Below are 22,655 nucleotides of genomic sequence, written 5' to 3'. Positions count from 1 at the left end.
CCCCGACTTAAACCAATAAGGCCTACCTGCACACAAATATTACTAACAAGCCGGCGAGGTTGTAATCTGGATATATATATATATACACACACACAACTGAGCAAGCCGACGAGGCTGCCATGAATGCTGCACAACAGAATGACAACCAACAAGGCTACATAACATCCCCAACAACGTACAACTGTCCACAGACCTCTAGGAAACATGAGCTGTTGGAAGGACAGGACATAGCCCGTCATATCCGTATATACATGTCAAAATAGCATACCAAGAAGGGACTGCAGCTCCGGACCAAGTGGAGCGCACTGACCGCGACTGAGTGGAAGGCCTGCGAGCCGGATCGTCCGTCCGACTACCCGAACTCGCGGGCATGAACGCAAAGACCCCAAGCAAATGGGACGTCAGTACAAAATAATGTACCGAGTATGTAAGGCAAGACAACAACCAAAATGAAATAACAAACTGCACTCTGGATATCTCAAGAAAGCATCTGGAGGTACTCTACCTGCGTTGCCTCTCATCTGAAGCAAGATAACATAATTCTATAGATATAACTCCGTGACTCGAAAGTCAGGCATAGATAACTCCATGACTCGAAGGTCAGGCATAGATAACTCCATGACTCGTAGGCCAGGTATAATCAACTCCATGACCCGTAGGTTAGCTAATAACTCCATGACCTGTAGGTCAGGTAATAACTCCATGGCTCATAGGCCCGGTAATAACTCCGTGGCTCATAGGCCAAGCAATAACTCTGTGGCTCATAGGCCAGGTAGTAACTCCGTGGATCATAGGCCAGGCATATACAAACATATAATGATAACTTAAAGGCAACATAATATCCTGTAAACAACATGTACACTAGTTATTCATTTTGTCGTTCTATCATCTTATATAACCCAACTAAAAGCTACAACTCTATCGGAGTGACGTAAGGTCGGTAACTTCCGATTTATATTATGGAATAATCATCATCGCTATATCTCACCTCGAAGGAACAATTCATAAGGTGAGATCAACAACAATGAGCAATTCAAGAAAATCATGAAATAAACTCAATAATCTCATAATAGCATTAAAATCATAAGCTTTGGAATTTCTAGAAATGGAACCATCATCATCATCATCATCATTATCATCATGGAGCATATTTATCTTTAGCATCATAAGAAACTCTAAGAATTATGAACTTCTGACTTTTGGGAATAGGAATGTTATGGAAAACATATGTAGGCTCATAGGGAAGGAATCATGCCTTTAGAAAGAAAGGTTTAACCTTAACATACCTTTTTGGTCGCCTTAACTTTAACTACTCAACCCTTGTCCTCCCAGGCTAGTAAATCTATATTCAAGAAAATTTATACTATTGTTAGACTTACCTTTATATGTTTGTCTTAGTCCTTCAAATAAATCTTTCTAGAATTGCCAAAATTCGGGCAACATCTCCCCCCTGTTTATATGCCTAGCCCGAAATCATAATTCAACAAACAACAACAATACCAACATCCATAACATCATTTCTAACACCATTATGTATCATTAAACATTCCTCACGACGTTTTCCAATTTCCACAACTAACCAACCCGCTATACGGTTATTTAACAACTTTATCTTCGTGAATAAACCAAAAGTAATATTAATAAGGAGAGATTCATACCTTATTCTTGTTAAGACAGTAATATCTTCAATATCCATTTTGAATTCACGCCAAAATCCACCGCAAAACAATACTAGAACCATAACTATACGCTTCCCGAGCCTCGGTTAACCAAAATCACTTCAAACCCTCAACTTTTTATGACATAATTGCCCTTTGTGTGTGCTGGGCCTAAAATCTGATTTTTGGTTAAAAAAAATGGGGTTTTCCCCTTTTATAAGCTTCTAAATTCGGGTCGGGTCACTGTAGCAGCACTGTAGCAAGTCGGTTACTATTGCAGTAACTGTAGCACGCGTTTCTGCTCTATCAGCCTAACTTGTAACGTCCATAATTCTCTACTCTGATGTCGTATCGACGAGCGATTTGTTGCATTGGAAACTAGACTCGACGAAATTTTAGGCTTTTGAAACACCTTAAAACTCCTAATATACTAGGAGATATACCCCTCCAAAGTTGACCGAAAATTCTGTCAACTTTTTTTTTTCAAATTTTTGACAAACTTATTTTCTTCGATTTGCTTGATTCCGGAACCTTTAGATACTTGCTTAACACTTGGTAAGAGTATTCATTAGCCTTATAAGGTTTCCATGACCTCTCCGAGCTTACGTTAGTTTACTTACAACGCAAACGACGCAATTTTTTTTTTCGAGGTGTAACAGAAGAAGAGTTGATACATCATATAGTATGTCAAAGCTATAAAAGTTAGCCTTATATAAATTGAATATACCTTAATATTTAACAGGTATACATCCTATATACTCGAGGCATACGGAATACATGTATACCCTTGTCTATTTATCAGTATATTCAGGTTATATAGTCTCACATAAGGGAAATATATCACAAGAGGGCAGGGATGTATAACATGAATACACAGATGTCCAGTTAAGAAATTAAAATGTACATCATAATTTTGATTCTACATAACACCAAACAACAACTAAGCTACACATCACAATTTCATAGATATGATTGAAGCCAATTTATGCTCAAAAGAGGCGGGGAGGTCAAAAAATACAAGTAAGGAGACTAGATGAGTCAAGTTAAATCACCCATTGAGATATAGAAGATTCCTGCACATAAGTATGCTACTGAATGCCTTTCAATAAAGATGGGATAGTAAGTTCATATGAGAATTCTTTTCCAGAATCATTCAAATAATGTAAGGATGTGGTTTAAGTAATTGCCCTAAAGCTTATCTCACAGATAGAATAAGTTAGAACCAAACTTATGGCAATTCAGACACTGAATCCCATTTATCAAAGGAGCAACATGGTACCCATTCATAGATGACCTTCAAACCGACTTATAAACTGACATAATAGATAGCTGGACCTAAAATGTATAACTCAAATTTAACCAAATGCCTAGATCAGGACTATCAAGTATCAGTTCAACCCCACATTGCACAGACAGTATGACATAATAGGACTGACTTCCCATTTGTAAAGCAATCAGAAAACACAACAGGTTTGATTGAAATTCCCCAAGTTGTCCTTCTCATGCCATGGTTTGATTCAGGGAAAACAAAAAGGAAATTGAAATAAGCCAAGTTCATACTTTCGCAGACTCCTTTTATCCCTATGATGGACATAACTGGTTCATTTTAAACCTCGGTCATCTTATATTGCTGCCAAAAGATCAACAGATCACCTCTCACATTCCTTTTTTCCTTAAAACTAATTTTGGTTGGTGGTGTAAGCAGGAGTGGAACAAACCCCATCATTCAGACAACTTCCTAATATTCTCATCACAACCATTTCATAGATGCATACTTGATATCAAAGTTGATACTCATAATAAGTTAAAAACAAATAAGGCAGTTACCTAGAGTATGCAAAATGTGGTCATTTAGTCTACACTGATCACAAATAAGACATACAACATGCTATTTTTAACTTAGTTAAGCTGGTCATAACTTTAACTGGTTTTATTAATCAAGAACAAATCCTAACTGTAGGTTCTTTGTATGTCAATCATAGCATAAGAGAACACTAATCATATCTAGTTTATGCCAACAACACAATCACATTATTACCTATTTAAGCTAAATTATGGATTAAGCAGTTTCTATTATCATAAGATGTCTAAACTAGACTTGACTAAGTAACAAACTGAGCATATGATAAGCTGAGAACACACATATTTAAACATGCTCATTATACTTGAACTAGATCTAACAGACTTATACTCCTAAACTAATCCTAAGCAATGTAAATACACATGAACATATATAGCCAAGCTAAGGAGACACAAACACAGATGCGTTCCTAAATCACATACTAAACTATTAACCAGTTAATCCCTAAACAAATCATATATTAAACTACTAACGTTGAACAGACTACATAACTAAGCACTATAATAATCAACTCACATTTAAGTAAATGGAACCCATACTAAACACAACACATAAGCACATAAACACATAAACACAAAAATTGCAAAAAATTAAAATAAGAAGGATGAAGAATTACCTTTTTCGAGTGCAGCCCTTGTCGAGAATGGAATTGAGAATCTCTTCCAAGCCCCTCGAAACACTCAACCACAAAGAAAAAAGAAGAAAGTTTAAAACTCAAAAACCAAATTAGGCTAGGTAAAGGTTCCACTTAAAGTTGGATCCCTAATTAATCCATAACTAAGTTAGAAAACCTCTCAATCAAGAATTTCAGTATGCGAAAAGGTATATGAACACTGGGGAATGGAGTTCTTTATATAGAACCCCAAAAACCCTAGATTTGATGCCCATTTTTGGTGTGGGATGAGTAGAAATGGAGGGAAAAATCCCTCCAATGTTGAACAGCCAATCACAAACAAGTATTCAAACTAGCAAATGGACAAAACCCATTAAGGAATTTCAGATGAAAAGAAAAAGAGGGAAAATTCACCTCTTCAACGGTTGAAACATGGTGGAGGAAGGACGAGGCATTAATTCCCTTTCCCCAAACAACCACGCATAGTCTGTAAAAGCAAATGGCTTTTGCACTTTTACCATTTTCGTCTAGAGATGACGAAGAGAGAGAGAGAGGAGTGTGATCAGGCGGCTAGGGTTTCAATACCTAATTCAATGAAAAGAGATATGAGGGGCCGTTTGATATATTTGTTGAATATCGAAGAAAGTGGGCCGGGTTACCTTTTTTTTTTTTTTTTTTAAAAAAGGATTAGGCCGATGGCCCAAAGTTTTAATTGATTAAACTCAAAAGAAATGAGGGTCACATTTGTAAACTCAAAATTGAATCAAGCATTTCAATTGTGGCCGTATTCAAAATTTATAAATCAATTGATCATTTCAATTATGATCACAATTAACACATGAAAATTTGACATTTCAATTTTAACCGTTTTGAAAGTAATTGCAATTAATGCCAAATAAACTGAAAAATTGAGACGTGATTGATTATTATTCAAATAATCAAATTTCTTGATCTTAACGGAGTAAAATTATCAATTGAACATTAATAGTTTAAAAAATTAATTAAATAATTGTTCTTTCTACTTTGAATTTAAATTTTGATAAATATGTTTGAAAATCCTTAAAATATACAAAATATGAAAAATGATATATAATAATATACTTGATGATATTTTGTCAAATGAAATGGTAATGTTACCGAAATAATTTTGTAAAATCATTTTTGACTTGTAAAAATGCATATTTCACTATGTTTGCGACTCAGGAACTTTGAATAATTAGATAAAATTATTGGAGGGAAAAAATTAGGTGTCAACAGCTGCAAAGATGTATCATGACTTGAAGCAACATTATTGGTGGTGTCGGTTGCAGAGAGACATCATGGAGTTTGTGTCTCGGTATTTGAATTGTCAGTAAGTGAAGTATGAGCACCAAAAGCTTGGTGGTGTGATTTAGAGGATGCCCTCGAATGAAAGTGGGAGCGGTTATTTCCATGGACTTTGCGCAAATTTGATGCTATTTGGGTCATTGTGGACAGGTTGACCAAATCTGCACACTTCATTCTGGTTTAGACTACCAACAATTCAGAAAAGTTGGCCAAAATCTATATTGGGGAGATAATTCATTTGCATGGGGTGCCCATTTCTATCATTTCGAATGGAGGCACAAAGTTTACATCTTATTTCTGGCGGTCTATTCAGAAGAAGTTGGGTACTAGAGTGGAGCTTAGTACAACTTTTTACCCTCAGGCTGATGGCCAGTCCGAGCGGACTATTTAGGTTCTTGAGGATATGTTGCGAGCTTGTGTGATTGACTTTGGTGGTCATTGGGATTAGATCCTACCTTTGTCCGAGTTTGCTTACAATAATAGTTATCATTCGAGTATTGAGTTGGCACCATTTGAGGCACTATGTGGTAGCAGGTTCCGCTCTCCGAGTGGTTGGTTTGATGCTTTAAATGTTAGGCCTTGGGGTACAGAGTTATTGACAGATTTCTTGGATAAGGTTTAAGATGATTCAGGAAAGGTTCTTACGGCTCAGAGTAGGCAAAAGAGTTAACGCGAATCGGAAAGCTCGTAAGTTAGAGTTCATGGTTGGGGGGCGAGTTCTATTGAAGGTTTCACCCATGAAGGGCGTGATGAGGTTTGGGAAAAAGGGAAAATCGAACCAAGGTATATTGACCTGTTTTAGTTTGTTCACCGTATTGGTGAGGTAGCCTATGAGTTGTCTTACCTTCTAGTTTGTCGATTGTTCATAAAGTTTTTCATGTTTCAATGTTGAAGAAATACCATTCGAATGTGTCATGACCTAATTTGGGACCGTGCGGGTACCTACCTTTCCCACCTCGGCAGGCGAACCCTCTCATTCATTTTTCACATCAATAAAACAACAATCCATTTAACTAACAAATATTTAAGGATAACAGCGGAACTTCGTAATATATTCATTAACTCAAATGTTTCCATAATTTCAACAATACATATTTACAGACTCGATACAATTTCCCATGACCAGGTCTAGACTAATACAAGAGCAACTAAGTAAATTTCAGAATGACACTATGTTCTAAGAATCAACCTCCAATCTCGGAATGAAATGGGAAGAGGCCTTCCAGACAAGCACCGCGTAACTCCGCATATACTTCGATCTATCACCTGAAACAATCTACACCTAAAAAGAGTGTAGGAAGTGCAATATCAGTACAACCACGCGTAACGAGTAAGTATCATAGGCCGACAATGGTTAGTAACACATATTGGTAAGAGAATTCACGGATACGCTAATAATCACTTAAATCAATCAATACATCGCTGTGCTCTAGGCCACAACTATACACTAATGAAATTACAAGTCATAATCACTTCACACAGATTTCCAATATCTAAATTCCTGGTTGTTCATTTTAGATTTAGGGGTAGGCTTATCGTTATAACGTCCTCATTCTACCTCACTTAGAACAATTCACCACAGATTCTAGAGTAATCCAATAGGCACAAGTCAACAATATAGAGCACATGTAACCGGGTTCCATACACACCCTTGCTAAATAAAGCCTCTAATCCGCAACTTACCAAGTTTGACTACATTCAAATCCAATCTAATCATCACTCAATCAACCACCAGAATCTCAATCAAGTCATAATGCAATGCAGTGTAATGATGGGATGAATGAAATGTAGTGCCATGGAATGAAGTGTACACATGTACTTCGGACGAAAATATCGACGACTCGGTAGCACAACCCAGCGTGACTTGCAAAGTCTAAGTGCCACCTGGCCCAGATCTTTACCCAACAGACAGACGGGACCCTGGCTAATTGCTCACAGGGGGAGTCTCACCGGTAACACCCTGGGGGACCCGCGGATTCCATGCACTGGCAATCATTTCGGGATATCATCGGAATCGGTCATACCACAACGATGCCAGAATAGAACATCGGTCATCGGCCACCTCACAATCACTCAAGTAAAAGAGTCTGTCAAATATCAGTTTCATACAATCAATGATTCCGGAATTGAACCTCGGACATCGGCCTTCTCACAATCACTCAAGTAAAAGAGTTCATCACAATATCAGTTTCATATAATCAACGATTCCGAAATGGATCTTCGGACATCGGCCTTTTTACAATCACTCAGGTAAAAGAGTTTATCAAATATCAGTTTCATATAATCAACGATTTCGGAATGGATCTTCGAACATCGGACTTTTTACAATCACTCAGGTAAAAAAGTTTATCAAATATCAGTTTCGCTCAATCAACGATACCGGATCATCATCGAGTATCAGCCATGCATGAATATGAGAGAATGCGTGCAATGCATATGTAAATCGATCACGTTCAATATCACAAGTACCACAACGGGGTACACCAACAAGTATCACATCACAATACCAATAGTGGGTATACCAACATATATCAATAAATCAAGTCGACAAGATAGAACTCGATATCTACCAACTACACATGGCATCAACCATCAGAATGGAATAATCAAGCACACATAACGGGATGGCTAGTCCAAACACCAATAGATCATTCTATTAATATATATTATTACCACTTACCTAGCCCAGCCTATTTACTTAGAAAAAGTTTCTCACTTACACCCTAGTCATTTACCACCCCTGATTTGTGACTCATTCGCTATCGTAGTACATTTTATCATTTCATTAAGCATTTAAGTTCACTACGAGTAATCACGTGTTACAATAAGTTCTCATCGTTAGGCACAAAATAGATTTCATCCGCTACTCCCAAGTCACATAAATCCACCGATAATCGAGAAATAGACCATGTCAACACCTAATGAGTCTACAGGCCACATGCTCGAACAAACAAGTCACACACAATACGAACCTAGAATTCCATCTCAAATCTCTAATTTCCTACGCATATATTCTCCGATTATTCTATACAACAATACAAGAAACTAACCGGAGTCTACCGAAAGGAAGCCATAACCTACCTCATGGCCGAGCGGGTGCCACGAACATTCGTTGATTCTTCAATTTTACCACCATAGCGCAACCACACAAGAAGTTTGGAGACCCCTATGAGACTCAAGAGTAGTATTCACCATTTAGCGCGTTTATCGAGGACCCCAACATTGATAAGGCAGATATAGAGTCTATTCCGTCTTTAGGTTCACTTTCATTATGCTAGTTGATCAATCAACCTTTATTTAGGAAAAACATGGCTATACTCAAGTCACTAGTTTGGTCAATTCGCCATTTTAAGCTTATTCTCCAAGAAACCCATTTTCAAGATCCAAGGTAGAGACTCATTTGTGTTTTCAATGGGATAATAAGGATTAGATCCAGATCTAAGTTGGGATGATGAATAAGGAAAAGAATAATCCAAGGGTTTATATCAAGAAGACAAGGGATCCATCTTTTTGGGAACTTAAGTGATTTTGAGATACCCATTTGTAATTCTAGGCAATGACCTTTGATGAGAATCAATACTAGAAGAGTGATGGAAGAAGTTAGGGGGACAACCTTCAGCAAGAGGACATCATTTTTGGCTCCAAAATTGCCTCATGGGCGGCTGGACCCTTTAGGCTTTTGAAACATGAAGCCAAATCCCGAAATGTCACTTAAATAGGTGGAATCACTGTACGTGACCTCTGGGGCGGTCTCTCCACCGTTCAGCGTCAAAAGGACTACTGGGGCAGTCAACGAGGATTCTCTACTGCGCCGCTTTTACGGGTGCCAAGCCGCTGCTGCGGTCTGGATGGCGCTGAAGTGACAAAAACTGGGCTCGAGGCCCCAATCTAATTCTTCACGCGCAACTCGTATGATTTCCCGATCAAGTTAACAGTTCCCAAGTTGCAAGGGAAGGCTCAAGCATGTCTTCAAGAGTCGGTGTCATGAATATTTCAAAATTTACCGTAACGACGGACCAAGTCGTTACATCAGATACCAATTAAACAATCGTTCATCCCCGAACGGCTAGGGCATATCGATGGTAATGACCCGGGTAAGTTTAGAGAAATTTTACACATAGGCCCACAGGGGAATGCTTGGGTGAGACTTAATCACGGTCACAATCAGCAGACTTGTTGGATTGACCACTATTTATTGCTTCAAAAGATATGTCGCTTCGCCTCTTCTTGAAGCCGGCTAAGTCGCCGGGCCGGGCCGACGGTAATTCAGAAAAATAAAACTCCCTTCTTTTACCCACCTCTTCCTGTTCTACAAACACTCCCCCTTACCCATGACTATCCTCCCACTTCCAACCGATTATAAACTATTTATTTCCCTTCCCAACCCCATAAAATACCCTTTACTGCCCCCACTTCAACCCACACTTTAATCCCAGCCTTAAACTATAACTAATTTCTCTCCAAGAGGAAGGAAGAAGAAGGCTTTCAAATTCACAGCCATCACCAACCACACCTGAATCTATCCACTTCTCAGGTAAGAATGTTTCTCCTCTTTACTTGCAATAGAGTACTGAAACATGATTTCTATGTCCTTATGCTTTGATTGGTGGGTTTGTTAACCGCCAAAGTTGGGGTTTTTGGGTTTTTGGTTGATGGGTTCATGGGGTGTTGATAGACTGAATTTTACAACTAATTTAGTGTTAGGATCGTATAAACATCGAATGTTGCGTAGTTGATAAACAGATTTGGGCCTAAAAACTTCAACATAGTAAAGAAAATTCACTTAAAGGACTGATTTGAATGTCTACAAAATCTGTGTTGGTTTGTTGTTAGAACAGTCCCTTAATGGACTTAGACTTCATGCATACTGGTTTTTGGTTAGATCTATGCTGGAAAATGATGTTTGGGTTGTATTTTGGGGTTGTGGACTGAAATTGTTCGATGGGTTTTCTGGGGACGATACCGCTTCAGCGGTACCGCTGTAGTGGTCGTCCTACCTCTTCATCGGTAAAGAGGGAAATTGTACACGACCGCCATAGCGGCCAGATGATCATAACAGCGGCACCGTTGTAGCGATTTGCAGACCGCTTCAGTGGTGCCTACAGTTTCTGCAACTAGCAAATTCTGTGACGGGGAAGGATTTCGTTCGATTTTTCAAGTTGTCCTCTTCTAGACTGATACAAAGTTGCTAAGGTGTGAATCTAACACCTTCCGGAATTCCTTGCAGGTAAAATAGCTCAGAATCCCAAAAAAAATCAACAAGTTCAAGGCGAGGAGGAGGTTCCCACCTATGACAAATTCCCAACTCCCGAGAGCAACCAGTTGTACTTGCAGTAGCTGTCCATGTCCTTACTATTGGAGCGGGGCTTCGATATAACCAATGTGGAGAGACGGGCTTTAGATTTTCTTGGTCAGTTAAATCGAATCAAGTGGAACTGTTTGGTCGAGGATCCCGGGTTTTGCAACCAAAACTGGGTGAGGGAGTTTTACGTTATGTTGCCTACGGTAGATTGGGATTCTCTTAGCCCAGAGATTGTTATCCGGGGTACTAGAGTGAAGGTGGGGCCCAAGGCCATAAATAGGGTGTACAAACTTCACAATCATCTAGAGAAGCCCCTTGTCGCCATGGCCGCCGAGCAGGATTCAAGGCGGTTGGCTTCGGTGTTAGTTCATGAGAGTGAGATGAGGTATGCCATTTGGGCCGATGGTAAGGTTGCGATTTCTAGTGATTGTTTTACTGCGGAGGTAAAGCGGTGGTTGAACATTGTCTCTCGTAGGGTGCGGCCATCGAAGAATGTCCGAGATGTGACTTTCCCTCGTGCTTTGGTTGTTGCTTGTGTCCCTGCGGACATACCAATTAATGTAGGTTCTCAGGTGGTTGCGGAGTGGAAGGACTTCCTGAGGGAGGGAGGTGCGAGTCTGATGTTCCCATCCTTGATCACCTCGCTATGCAAGAGATTTAAGGTGCCCAGAGAGAATGCGACGGACGAGTGGGTTCCTAGTGATAATCTATTTCACCCACTTCTGGTGAAGGGTTGGGGTACTGCCGTTGTTAGCAGGGAGATGTTACACCTCGAAAAAAATTTCGTTGATGCACAGTGAATAGAATAACAAAGAGCACGAAGTATATGGTATTTCAATAAGTAAGGAATGACATTTGATGGCCCTAATTAAGATTTCAAAGACATTCGATGTTAGACGAGAAAGTTTGCCAAGAGAAGTCAAGGCATACGATATGTATCGGAAAGGATTTACGAGTAACAAGTTAATGATGATTTAATGATGCTTTGGAGAAGAGTTATAACTTCCCTTAGATTGCTAATGAGATGATAAAGAAGTGTCAAGATGGTTCCATAAGGATTGGAGATCAAACGAGTCGACGAGAATGAGTTCGAAATGATTGGGCATGATACGGCCAAACATACTGGCCGTATAAAACATACGGGCCGTATGTTCAGCCGTATAATTAGCCCAAATTATCACCCCTCTCTGGACCAAATCTACGGCCAGACATACGGTCAGTATAATTTATACGGACCGTATGTTGGTCCATAGAAACTGGTCGGGACAAATTTGTGTTATTAATAAGGGACCAAGTTTCATTTCATTTCATTTACCTTCCACACCCCTTCTCTCTAGAACATCTCTCTACACTTCTCCCATAAGAATTCAAGAGATATTAGTGATCAACTTCATCAAACCAAGTGAATCAAGTGTAAGAAATCCATTAAAGTTCATCCAAGACAAGAAATCCAAGTGAAGGTGAAACTAGAGTTTTGTTCAAGTGAAGTGTTTGCACCCAAGGCTCATTCCTACACCATCTAAGGTAAGTTTTATGGTATTTCCATGTTGTTTAAGGTATTGAAAGTTGAAACACTTGGATTGTAAAAGGAAATAGAAAATGGGTCATGAATGTGGGAATAGTGTCACTTTTGAGTAATAGTTGGATTGAGTCATGATTCTTGGTGTATTGTGATTATAATCATGTTATAAATGATATTGAGAACATGGGATAGACATTGTATATGAATGAACGTAATCATGTGTTATGACCGTGAATATGAATGATTGGAAGTGAATTGAGAAGTAAGGATAATGTAGGTGAATAAAGGCTATTGTTATGATGTTGTGAATGTTATTATTGATGTTGGGAGTTGATATATGATATGGAGGAAGTCGTATAAATAAAGGAGATGCTGCCCAACTTTCTCTAGCTTTAGTTTAGTATGCAAGCTATCGATTTTCTAATGTTAGTATGTACTCTAATGAAGGTAGAAACATGAGCATTGAAGGAGAACGTGCAAGTGATAGAATAGTTGAACGGAAAGGTATGTAAGGCTAACCCTTCTTTCATAAGGCATGGTTCTTTGACCAAAAATCTATTCTTCTATGAGCCTACGATATCCTCCAAATGATTCTATCTCTAAAAGCTACTAATCTCATGATCCTCGATATGTTACGATTGTACTAAGTTCCTTATATGATGAGTAACCCTCTAAGGATAGATGTAATGAACGACGATAGTAATGATGCTAAAGATGCTTATGAGCTTTTATGTATATGTGCCTATGTGTGGCTACTATGAAACCCCTATATATATATATATATATATATTGCGCACGCACCACTGCAGTTGGGTACGGATAACCTTGAGCCTTGGTAGGGCCAGGTATGTATGACCCTAAGCCTTGGTAGGGCCAGGTATGTGAAACACCGAACCTTTGTGGTCGGGTATGCTATGTATATGATATGATTATGAATATGAATATGTAAATGAATACAAGTATGAATGGAAATATGACTACGAATACGAACATGGATATGGAAAGTAAACGAGTGCGGATACGTATATGGATGTATATACACAATCACGCATTAGAAATGGAAAGTCCCTATAAAAAGCAAGTAAGTGTTTATGATGATGATACTACTATCTCCCATCCTATGCTATTTCTTATGTTGTCCATTATGCTTCTATAATGATGTTGATCATGCTTTACATACTCAGTACATTCTTCATACTGACGTCCTTTTGTTTGTGGACGCTGCGTCATGCCCGTAGGTGGCCAGGGAGACAGGCTTGATCCATAGCTTCATTACTCAGAGACTACATAGTGGAGCTCCATTTCATTCGGAGCTACAGCTTTTGGTATTGATTCTTTTGTGTACTTATTTATGGGCACGGCGGGATCCTGTCCCGCCTATATGATTCTTAGAGGCTCGTAGACATGTGTATATGGTTAGATGTCTTTGGCCTTGTCGGCCTATATTTTGGATATTATTTTGTTAGCCTCGTCGGCTTATGTACATTGATATGGGAATAGTTGCTAATGATGATATAAATGAATTGTCGCCCAATGGAATTAGTATGAATAACGGATGGAAAGTATGATTTAGCTATGTGGCTCACCTAGATGTAAATGAGAAAGTATGATAAGAGGTGCCCGGGTGGGTTAGCACCGGGTGCCCGTCGCGACCCTCCGGTTGGGTCGTGACAGGAGATAGGAAAAGGAGAAAGGTTAGTGATGCTCGAGAGGGAGGCAGTGGGGCTGGGGCTGATGATGAAGCCGATGATGAGGGCGATCAGGAGATCGGGGCTGGGGCCTCTCGCCCTCAGGGTCCCTTTGAGCGCATAGAGTGGTACTTTGATGAGATGGAGGCCATGTTCCGAGCAATGCCTATGCCAGCTGATGGTTCCAGTTCATCGGGTGATGCCGTCACCTTTGTCACCAGGGACGAGATGAAGGGTTATTTCAATACCCAGAAGACTATGGGAGAGTCTCTTGCCTCCATGTAGATAGTCTATTCTACCTTTGCCACAGACCACAGGAAACTTCGGGAGGATTTCGATGCAGAGGTTGCCAGGAGCAGATCCCGAGATAAGGTGTTCGTCTATAACTGGAGAGGGACTAAGGCCATATGGGACACTATGCGCCCTGGCGTGCCGATTCCCGTAGGCGACGAGGATGACTCTAACAGATATTCCTTCCTAGAGATGCCCCGTGAGGCTGGTGGTGCAGCTAGGCAGGTGGAGGTAGTTGGCAGTTTTGATGATGATGACGCCATGAGCAAGATAGAGGATTAGAGACCCTCCCCCCCCCCTTCCCTTTTTGTGATGTTATGGTTGCCCATGTCGGGTTCTATAGTTTCAGAAAATCTTTCTTTTTCTTTGGTTTGTTTTGCTTCTCCTGCTTGGATTTGTTTTTGGTTTTTGGTTAGCCTAGTTCATGGCTAATGTTTAGGTTGTTGTTTTGGATGTTGAACTGATTAGCTTCTTTGTTCCAGTAATGGTAATCGTTTCTTAGTAGTGACTTGAATGATTCTTGCCCTTTTCGGGACTGTTTGTGACATCACTGCTGTTTTGAAGTGTTGCTACTGTTTTTCTAGTCTGTTAATCGTTTCAAACAGGGAAAAACAGGTTGAGAGCAGGGAAAGGCTCAGGTTTCTAAATCTGGTATTACCGCTTCAGCGGTCTCTCAGACCGTTACAGCAGTCCTGCTTCGGCGGTGGTTGGGCAGCATAAGCGGCCGAGGAGTAAATGGAGGGGGCCGCTTCAGCGACGGCCTACCCGCTGCCGTTGTAACGCTGCAGCAGTATGCTGACCGCTGGGGCGTAATAACTGGCAGCAATATTATGCTAACTTGGATCGTTGCGCAACTAAAACTCTTACTCGACCACACTCAACGCATTTCAGATTTGACTACAAATGAAACTTGCTTTTCACGCGTAGATACTATTTGGAATCATCCAGATACCAATTGGATCTACCGAGATACCAATTCGACCGAAGTTGTACTATTCAAAAGAACGAAGGGAAATTTTTCTAGATGCCCTATAGGCTCCCGTGGACGGGTACGGACGTCTACGTAACATTCCACGAGACTCTACTAGATATTGCTCTTGTACCTGGTAGACCGGTAACCTAGGCTCTGATAACAACTTGTCACGACCCAATTTCGGACCGTGCGGGCACCTACCTTTCCCACCTCGGCAGGCGAACCCTCTCATTCATTTTTCACATCAATAAAACAACAATCCATTTAACTGACAAATATTTAAGGATAACAGCGGAACTTCGTAATATATTCATTAACTCAAATGTTTACATAATTTCAACAATACATATTTACAGACTCAATACAACTTCCCATGACCAGGTCTAGACTAATACAAGAGCGACTAAGTAAATTTCAGAATGACACTATGTTCTAAGACTCAACCTCCGATTCCGGAATGAATTGGGAAGAGGCCTTCTAGACAAGCACCGCGTAACTCCGCATATACTTCGATCAATCACCTGAAACAATCTACAACCAAAAAGAGTGTAGCAAGTGCAATATCAGTACAACCACGCGTACCGAGTAAGTATCATAGGCCGACAATAGTTAGTAACACATATTGGTAAGAGAATTCAAGGATAACACTAATAATTAGTTAAATTAATCAATACATCGCTATGCTCTAGGCCACAGCTATACGCTAATGAAATTTACAAGTCATAATCACTTCACAGAGATTTCCAATACCTAAATTCCTGGTTGTTCATTTTAGATTTAGGGGTAGGCTTATCGTTATCACGTCCTCATTCTACCTCACTTAGAACAATTCACCACAGATTCTAGAGTAATCCAATAGGCACAAGTCAACAATATATAGCACATGTAGCTGGGTTCCATACACACCCTTGCTAATTAAAGCCTCTAATCCATAACTTACCAAGTTTGAATACATTCAAATCCAATCTAATCATCACTCAATCAGTCACCAGAATCTCAATCAAGTCATAATGCAATGCAGTGCAATAATGGGATGAATGAAATGTAGTGCCATGCAATGAAGTGTACACACGTACTTCGGATGGAAATATCGACGTCTCGGTAGGACAACCCAGCGTGACTTGCGAAGTCTAAGTCCCACCCGTTTCGGATCTTTGCCCAACAGACAGACGGGACTCTGGCTAATTGCCCATGGGGGGAGTCTCATCGGCATCACCCTGGGAGACCCGCGGAGTCCATGCACTAACAACGATTTTGGCATATTATCAGAATCGGTCATGCAACAACGATACCAGAATAGATCATCGATCATCGGCCACCTCACAATCACTCAAGTAAAAGAGTCTCTCAAATATCAGTTTCATACAATCAATGATTGCAGAATTGAACCTCGGACATCGGCCTTCTCACAATCACTCAAGTAAAAGAGTTCATCACAATATCAGTTTCATATAATTAACGATTCCGAAATGGATCTTCGGACATCGGCCTTTTTACAATCACTCAGGTAAAAGAGTTTATCAAATATCAGTTTCATATAATCAACGATTCCAGAATGGATCTTCGACCATCGGACTTTTTACAATCACTCAGGTTAAAGAGTTTATCAAATATCAGTTTCGCTCAATCAACGATACCGGATCATCACCGAGTATCAGCCATGCATGAATATGAGAGAATGCGTGCAATGCATATGTAAATCGATCACGTTCAATATCACAAGTACCACAACGGGGTACACCAAAAAGTATCACATCACAATACCAATAGTGGGTATACCAACATATATCAATAAATCAAGTCGACAAGACAGAACTTGATATCTACCAACTACACATGGCATCAACCATCAAAATGGAACAATCAAGCACACATAACGGGATGGCTAGTCCAAACACCTATAGATCATTCAATTAATGTATATTATTACCACTTCCCTAGCCCAGACTATTTACTTAGAACAAGTTTCTCACTCACACCCTAGTCATTCACCACCACTGATTTGGGACTCATTCACGACCGTAGTATATTTTACCATTTCATTAAGCATCTAAGTTCACTACGAGTAATCACGTGTTATAATAAGTTCTTATCGTTAGGCACAAAATAGATTTCATCCGTTACTCCCAAGTCACATAAATCCACCAATAATCGAGAAATAAACCATGTCAACACCTAATGAGTCTACAGGCCACAAGCCCGAACAAACAAGTCACACATAATACCAACCTAGAATTCCATCCCAAATCTCCGATTTCCTATGCATGCATTCTCTGATTCTTCTATACAACAATATAGGAAACTAACCGGAGTCTACCGAAAGGAAGCCATAACCTACCTCATGGCCGAGTAGGTGCCATGAACATCCGTTGATTCTTCAATTTGACCGCCATAGCGCAACCACATAAGAAGTTTGGAGACCCCCATGAGACTCAAGAGTAGTATTCACCATTTAATGCATTTATTGAGGACCCCAACATTGATAAGGTGGATATAGAGTCTATTCCGTCTTTAGGTTCACTTTCACTACACTAGTTGATCAATCAATCTTTTTTTTAGGACAAACATGGCTATACTCAAGTCACTAGTTTGGTCAATTCGCCATTTTAAGCTTATTCTCCAAGAAACCCATTTTCAAGATCCAAGGTAGAGACTCATTTGTGTTTTTAATAGGATAATAAGGATTAGATCCAGATCTAAGTTGGGATGATGAATAAGGGAAATGATTATCCAAGGGTTTATATCAAGAAGACAAGGGATCCATCTTTCTGGGAACTTAAGTGATTTTGAGATAACCATTTATAATTCTAGGCAATGACCTTTGATGAGAATCAATACTAGAAGAGTGATGGAAGAAGTTAGGGGGATGACCTTCACCAAGAGGACATCATTTTTGGCTCCAAAATTGCCTCATGGACGGCTGGATCCTTTAGGGTTTTGAAACATGAAGCCAAATCCCAAAATGTCACTTAAATAGGTTGAATCACTGTACGTGACCGCTGGGGCGGTCTCTCCACCGCTTCAGCGGTACCGCTTCTGCATCAAAAGGACTGCAGGGGTGGTCAACTAGGATTCTCTACTATGCCGCTTTTGCGGGTGCCAACCCACTGCTACGGCACCACTGGGGCGGCCTGGATGGCACTGAAGCGACCAAAACTTGGCTCGAGGGCCCTGATCTAATTCTTCACGCTCAACTCGTACGATTTCCCGATCAAGTTAACAGTTCCCAAGTTGCAAGGGAAGGCTCAAGCATGTCTTCCGGAGCCGGTGTCATGAATATTTCAAAATTCACCATAACGACAGAACGGGTCGTTATAGAATGGTTCTCATGTGATTCAATGTGATTCGGTGTTGCCTGATTAGAATTTTGCTTTTGAGGAAGCGCTGGTAGCCATTATGGATATGTAGGTTCGGAAATTGAGATCAAATGAAATAGTTTCAGTGAAGGTGCAATGGAAGGATCATCCAATTTAAGAGGCTACTTGGGAGACCGAGTCGGATATGCGGATTGGATATCCCTCGCTTTTTGAGAGTTTCGGTATTATCTATCCTTAACCGCTTGAGGAAGAACACTTATTTAAGTGGTATCTAATGTAAGGACCTGATTAATTGTTGTGAGCATTTTGCCTTATTTTCTCCAAAATACCCTTCCCGTAGTATCATCTTGGTACTTATGACTTGCGAGGATGGTACCGCGGTTCCCGAAGCAATCGGGCGGGTTTTGGATTAAATTTAGTGAAATTGGAAGTTTCTTTAAGGAAAGAAGTTTCATCAAAGCCAACGTTGTGGGTAAATATGTCTCTTTTGAAGTTTCATCGGTTCCTTTAGGTCCGGAATATGATTTATGACTTAGTCGTACTATTGGTTTAGGCCCGGAGGCGTTCGGGTGTGATTTGGGTTGTTGGTTGAGAAACTAGCTAATTTGGAAATTGGAGTAGACCTCGGCCAACATCGGGTCAAGATGACCTCTTTGGGAAAATTTGAGTGTGCGAGGAGGTTTGTAGCATGTTTTATGACTGAAATGCGTACTTGGTTTGTGTTCGGGGGGTTCCGGATGAGGTTCAGGTGTTGGATTGTAAAATGGAAGAAACTAGATATTTGGTTTCCTCCATCGAGATCACGATTGGAGTGAACGCGATCGCGTAGGTCTGGGTCGGTTGGTTTGCGATCGCGGCCAGCTTGCTCGCGATCGCGTAGAGAGGGATCAAGGCCGGTTCAGGTTGTGCTTCGAGATCGCGACAGGTGGGTCTCGCGATCGCAAAGGGCAAAATTTATTTTACCAGGGCAGAACTTAAAATTTTAGTTCGAACCTTATTCTTTCTAAATCAATTTTGAGAGCTAGGGAGCTCGGATTTGGGTGATTTCAAGGGCAGTCTTCAAGATTCGACTTGGGGGTAAGATTATAAGCTTCATCCAAGTACTTCCCCATGTTTCCATCCATTATTTAGTGATTCCTTCCATGCTCGGAACATATAATTAAGGATTTTTGCATAGAAATAGGTTTAGTGTAAATTATCAAATTGAAGGTCCAATTGTGATTAGATTTCAATGATTTTCCAAATTCTTACTATTTAGACTATGTGTAAGATGAGTTTATGTTGAAATTACAGTTTTGACATTCAGAGCTTGAAATTTGGGTTGAGTTTTTGTTAAGCCCCATTTTCATGGAACGCGCGGGCACCCTCCAAATCCCACCATAGTAGGCAAACCCGTCTCAACTTAATCGATTATCTCGACCATTAAATCAATTTACAGAATTAACAATAACAGAAATAATACTAAGTCTGGAATTTCATATTATAAATAATAAGTGCGGAAGAACTACACTCCGAATCTCATGGTCTGAATCGTAAAAGAGCACTAATCATAAATACATGTCCAAAAGTCTGATAACATAAGTCTAAAACATAAATAAAATGTCTCATGGAAGAAGATAAGACAAAGCTAAAGAATAGCCAATCCGAGTAGCTGAGTCCCATATACTCGCCGGAAAGCTATCGAGTCGCGCTCGGGACCGCTAACGAGGGATCAATGTCTCACCTAATGCATACTCTGCACTCAAATAAAGAGTACAGGGAGGTAGGGTCAGTACACCACAACCGTACTGAGTAGATATCACCGGTCGACAACAATTAGATCACATATGCACATTAAAAGGGAAGGGAAGAAGGATCATACTCACCTAACAAGCAATTCAGTCCAACGCAATCAAGTAGCAAGTAGTTTAACCACGTATCTCAATTTAGCCAAATTGGAAACAACTCTCAAGAATCCGGTTCCAACATTTGAACAATACAGCATCAAGTCACACCATTCATAGTCAACATTCAAATGTAATGTATGAAATACAAATGTAATGCAGTGATACTCTTATACTCCGACGACGGAATTCCTCCACGCCTCGACAGCACAACCTATGGGGTACCCGCGAAGTCCAAGCACTGTCACTTCGCACGACTCAGAGAACCCAATTATCTATAAGTATCGCAATATCGGTGTTCCGTATCAGCCCCTCCGCACACAGCTCGGAGGTGACTTACTATGTTCCATAATCAGCCCCTCCACACACAGTTCAGAGGTGGACTTACCATGTTCCATAATCATCAATGTTCCTTCTCGTTTCCAATAATAGTTCCAGTCACACAACATAATAAAATGATATGAAAGGAATATGGAACGATGCAGGTACAAACAATGAATAAGATCAAGTTCAAGTTGTGCCACACACAGCGCATCAAATATGAAATGAATTAGGAACAATGCAAGTGAAACAATGAATAATATCAAGTTCAAGTTGTGCCACACATAGCTCAACCAAATCATCAACAAGTGAGCCACACAGTAATCAAAATGAATCTCCAATTTTCGTAACAATTAGAGCCAACTATCCCAAAATGGCTATACCAATAACGAGGGGTACACTAAGTACCAATATCAATATCATGTAATTTCATCTTTCTGATTTACTCCCAATTCAAAAACAATCCACCAATTTATACACAACATACCTAACATAGCACATAAGATCCTATGAGTTCTACAAGCCACGAACCCAATCAACAAGTCATGAGCAGATACCAAACCCTAAGTTCCAACCCAAACTTCATACCCGAAGGTTCACATGATGTCTCCAACACTTTCCGATTACTACATATGAGTCGCTAATTGAAGTCTAACCCAAAGTAAGCCTCAACCTACCCGGAATGCCCAAATAAGTAGTCACGAACCGTCGACTCCACACGCTTTCCTTTCCTTTGAGTCCCCAAATAATCAAAGTCTATTCATATATTCGAAATCTAGATTAGAAATCATGAAGATCGATACCTATATTGCTATCATTCTAATTGGGTCAAAAACCAACTCTAGAAATTGGGGAAACGGGGCCTACAAGGTCAAAACGGGAATTTCGGAGGTAAATTATCCAATTAAACACTAGGAGATCAAAACTCATCAACTTATTGCTAAATAAACTTAAGGATTCATCCACTTTCGAAATCCAAGCAAAACCCTCAATTTTGGGTATAAACTCTAACTCTTAAATTAAAAATTCATCACTAATAATGAAAGGTATATGATTAACAACCTTAGATACATCATAACCTAGCATAAACCCAAATAATTCATCATTTAAAATAACTTAGGAAGTCTACCAATTTTATGAAATTCTCAAAAAAGACCCATTAAACTCTCTTTCATGAAAAAACTCAATTTCCTACTTTAGAAATCATGGATTAAAGCTTAAACCAAGGGAATGAATCAAAGGGAAATACTTTGATTATGGTTTAGACCTGGAAGAAACTTGAAGAACATCTTTGAATTCTCCCCAACCCAAGATTTCAAGATGAGATAAACCCCAAACAACATTAATAACAAAAACGCCCAGCTGTTCCGCCTTGTTTCTAGTGCCAAATGATCCCAAAACCCGCTTTTGATTTGTCCAATGGATTCCTTGTGAAATTTCACTCCATTTGACCTTATAATGAATGAGATATGGTGGTTTCAATATTTCGAAGAATGCAGATTTTTAAATACGAATTCAGGGGCAGTTTTGTAATTAATCTGAAAAATCTGTCGACACAATTCTTAGTAAAATGACCATAATTCCCTCGTACAATGTCGAAACTCGATGATTTCAGTTGCTATGGTTCCGAAATTATGATACGGATTGAATGGTTCAGTCAAAACACGAATCAAAGGCCGTTTGCTCAATATGATACCCTTTATGCTCAAAACGACGTCGAAACCGAAAACAATCACCATACAACCCAAACTTATCCAAAACTCATCGGAATCTAACCAAACTTTGTGGACACGTCCCAAATCATCATACAAACTTATTGGAGCTTTCAAATCATTGACACGAGATCATATTGACCCGATGTTGACGGTGGTCAACTCCAAGTCTAACTTAACCCAACTCA

Source organism: Lycium ferocissimum, chromosome 10 (genome assembly GCF_029784015.1).
Source record: "Lycium ferocissimum isolate CSIRO_LF1 chromosome 10, AGI_CSIRO_Lferr_CH_V1, whole genome shotgun sequence".
Classification (NCBI taxonomy): Eukaryota; Viridiplantae; Streptophyta; class Magnoliopsida; order Solanales; family Solanaceae; genus Lycium; species Lycium ferocissimum.
Note: the sequence above shows the minus strand (reverse complement) of the source record.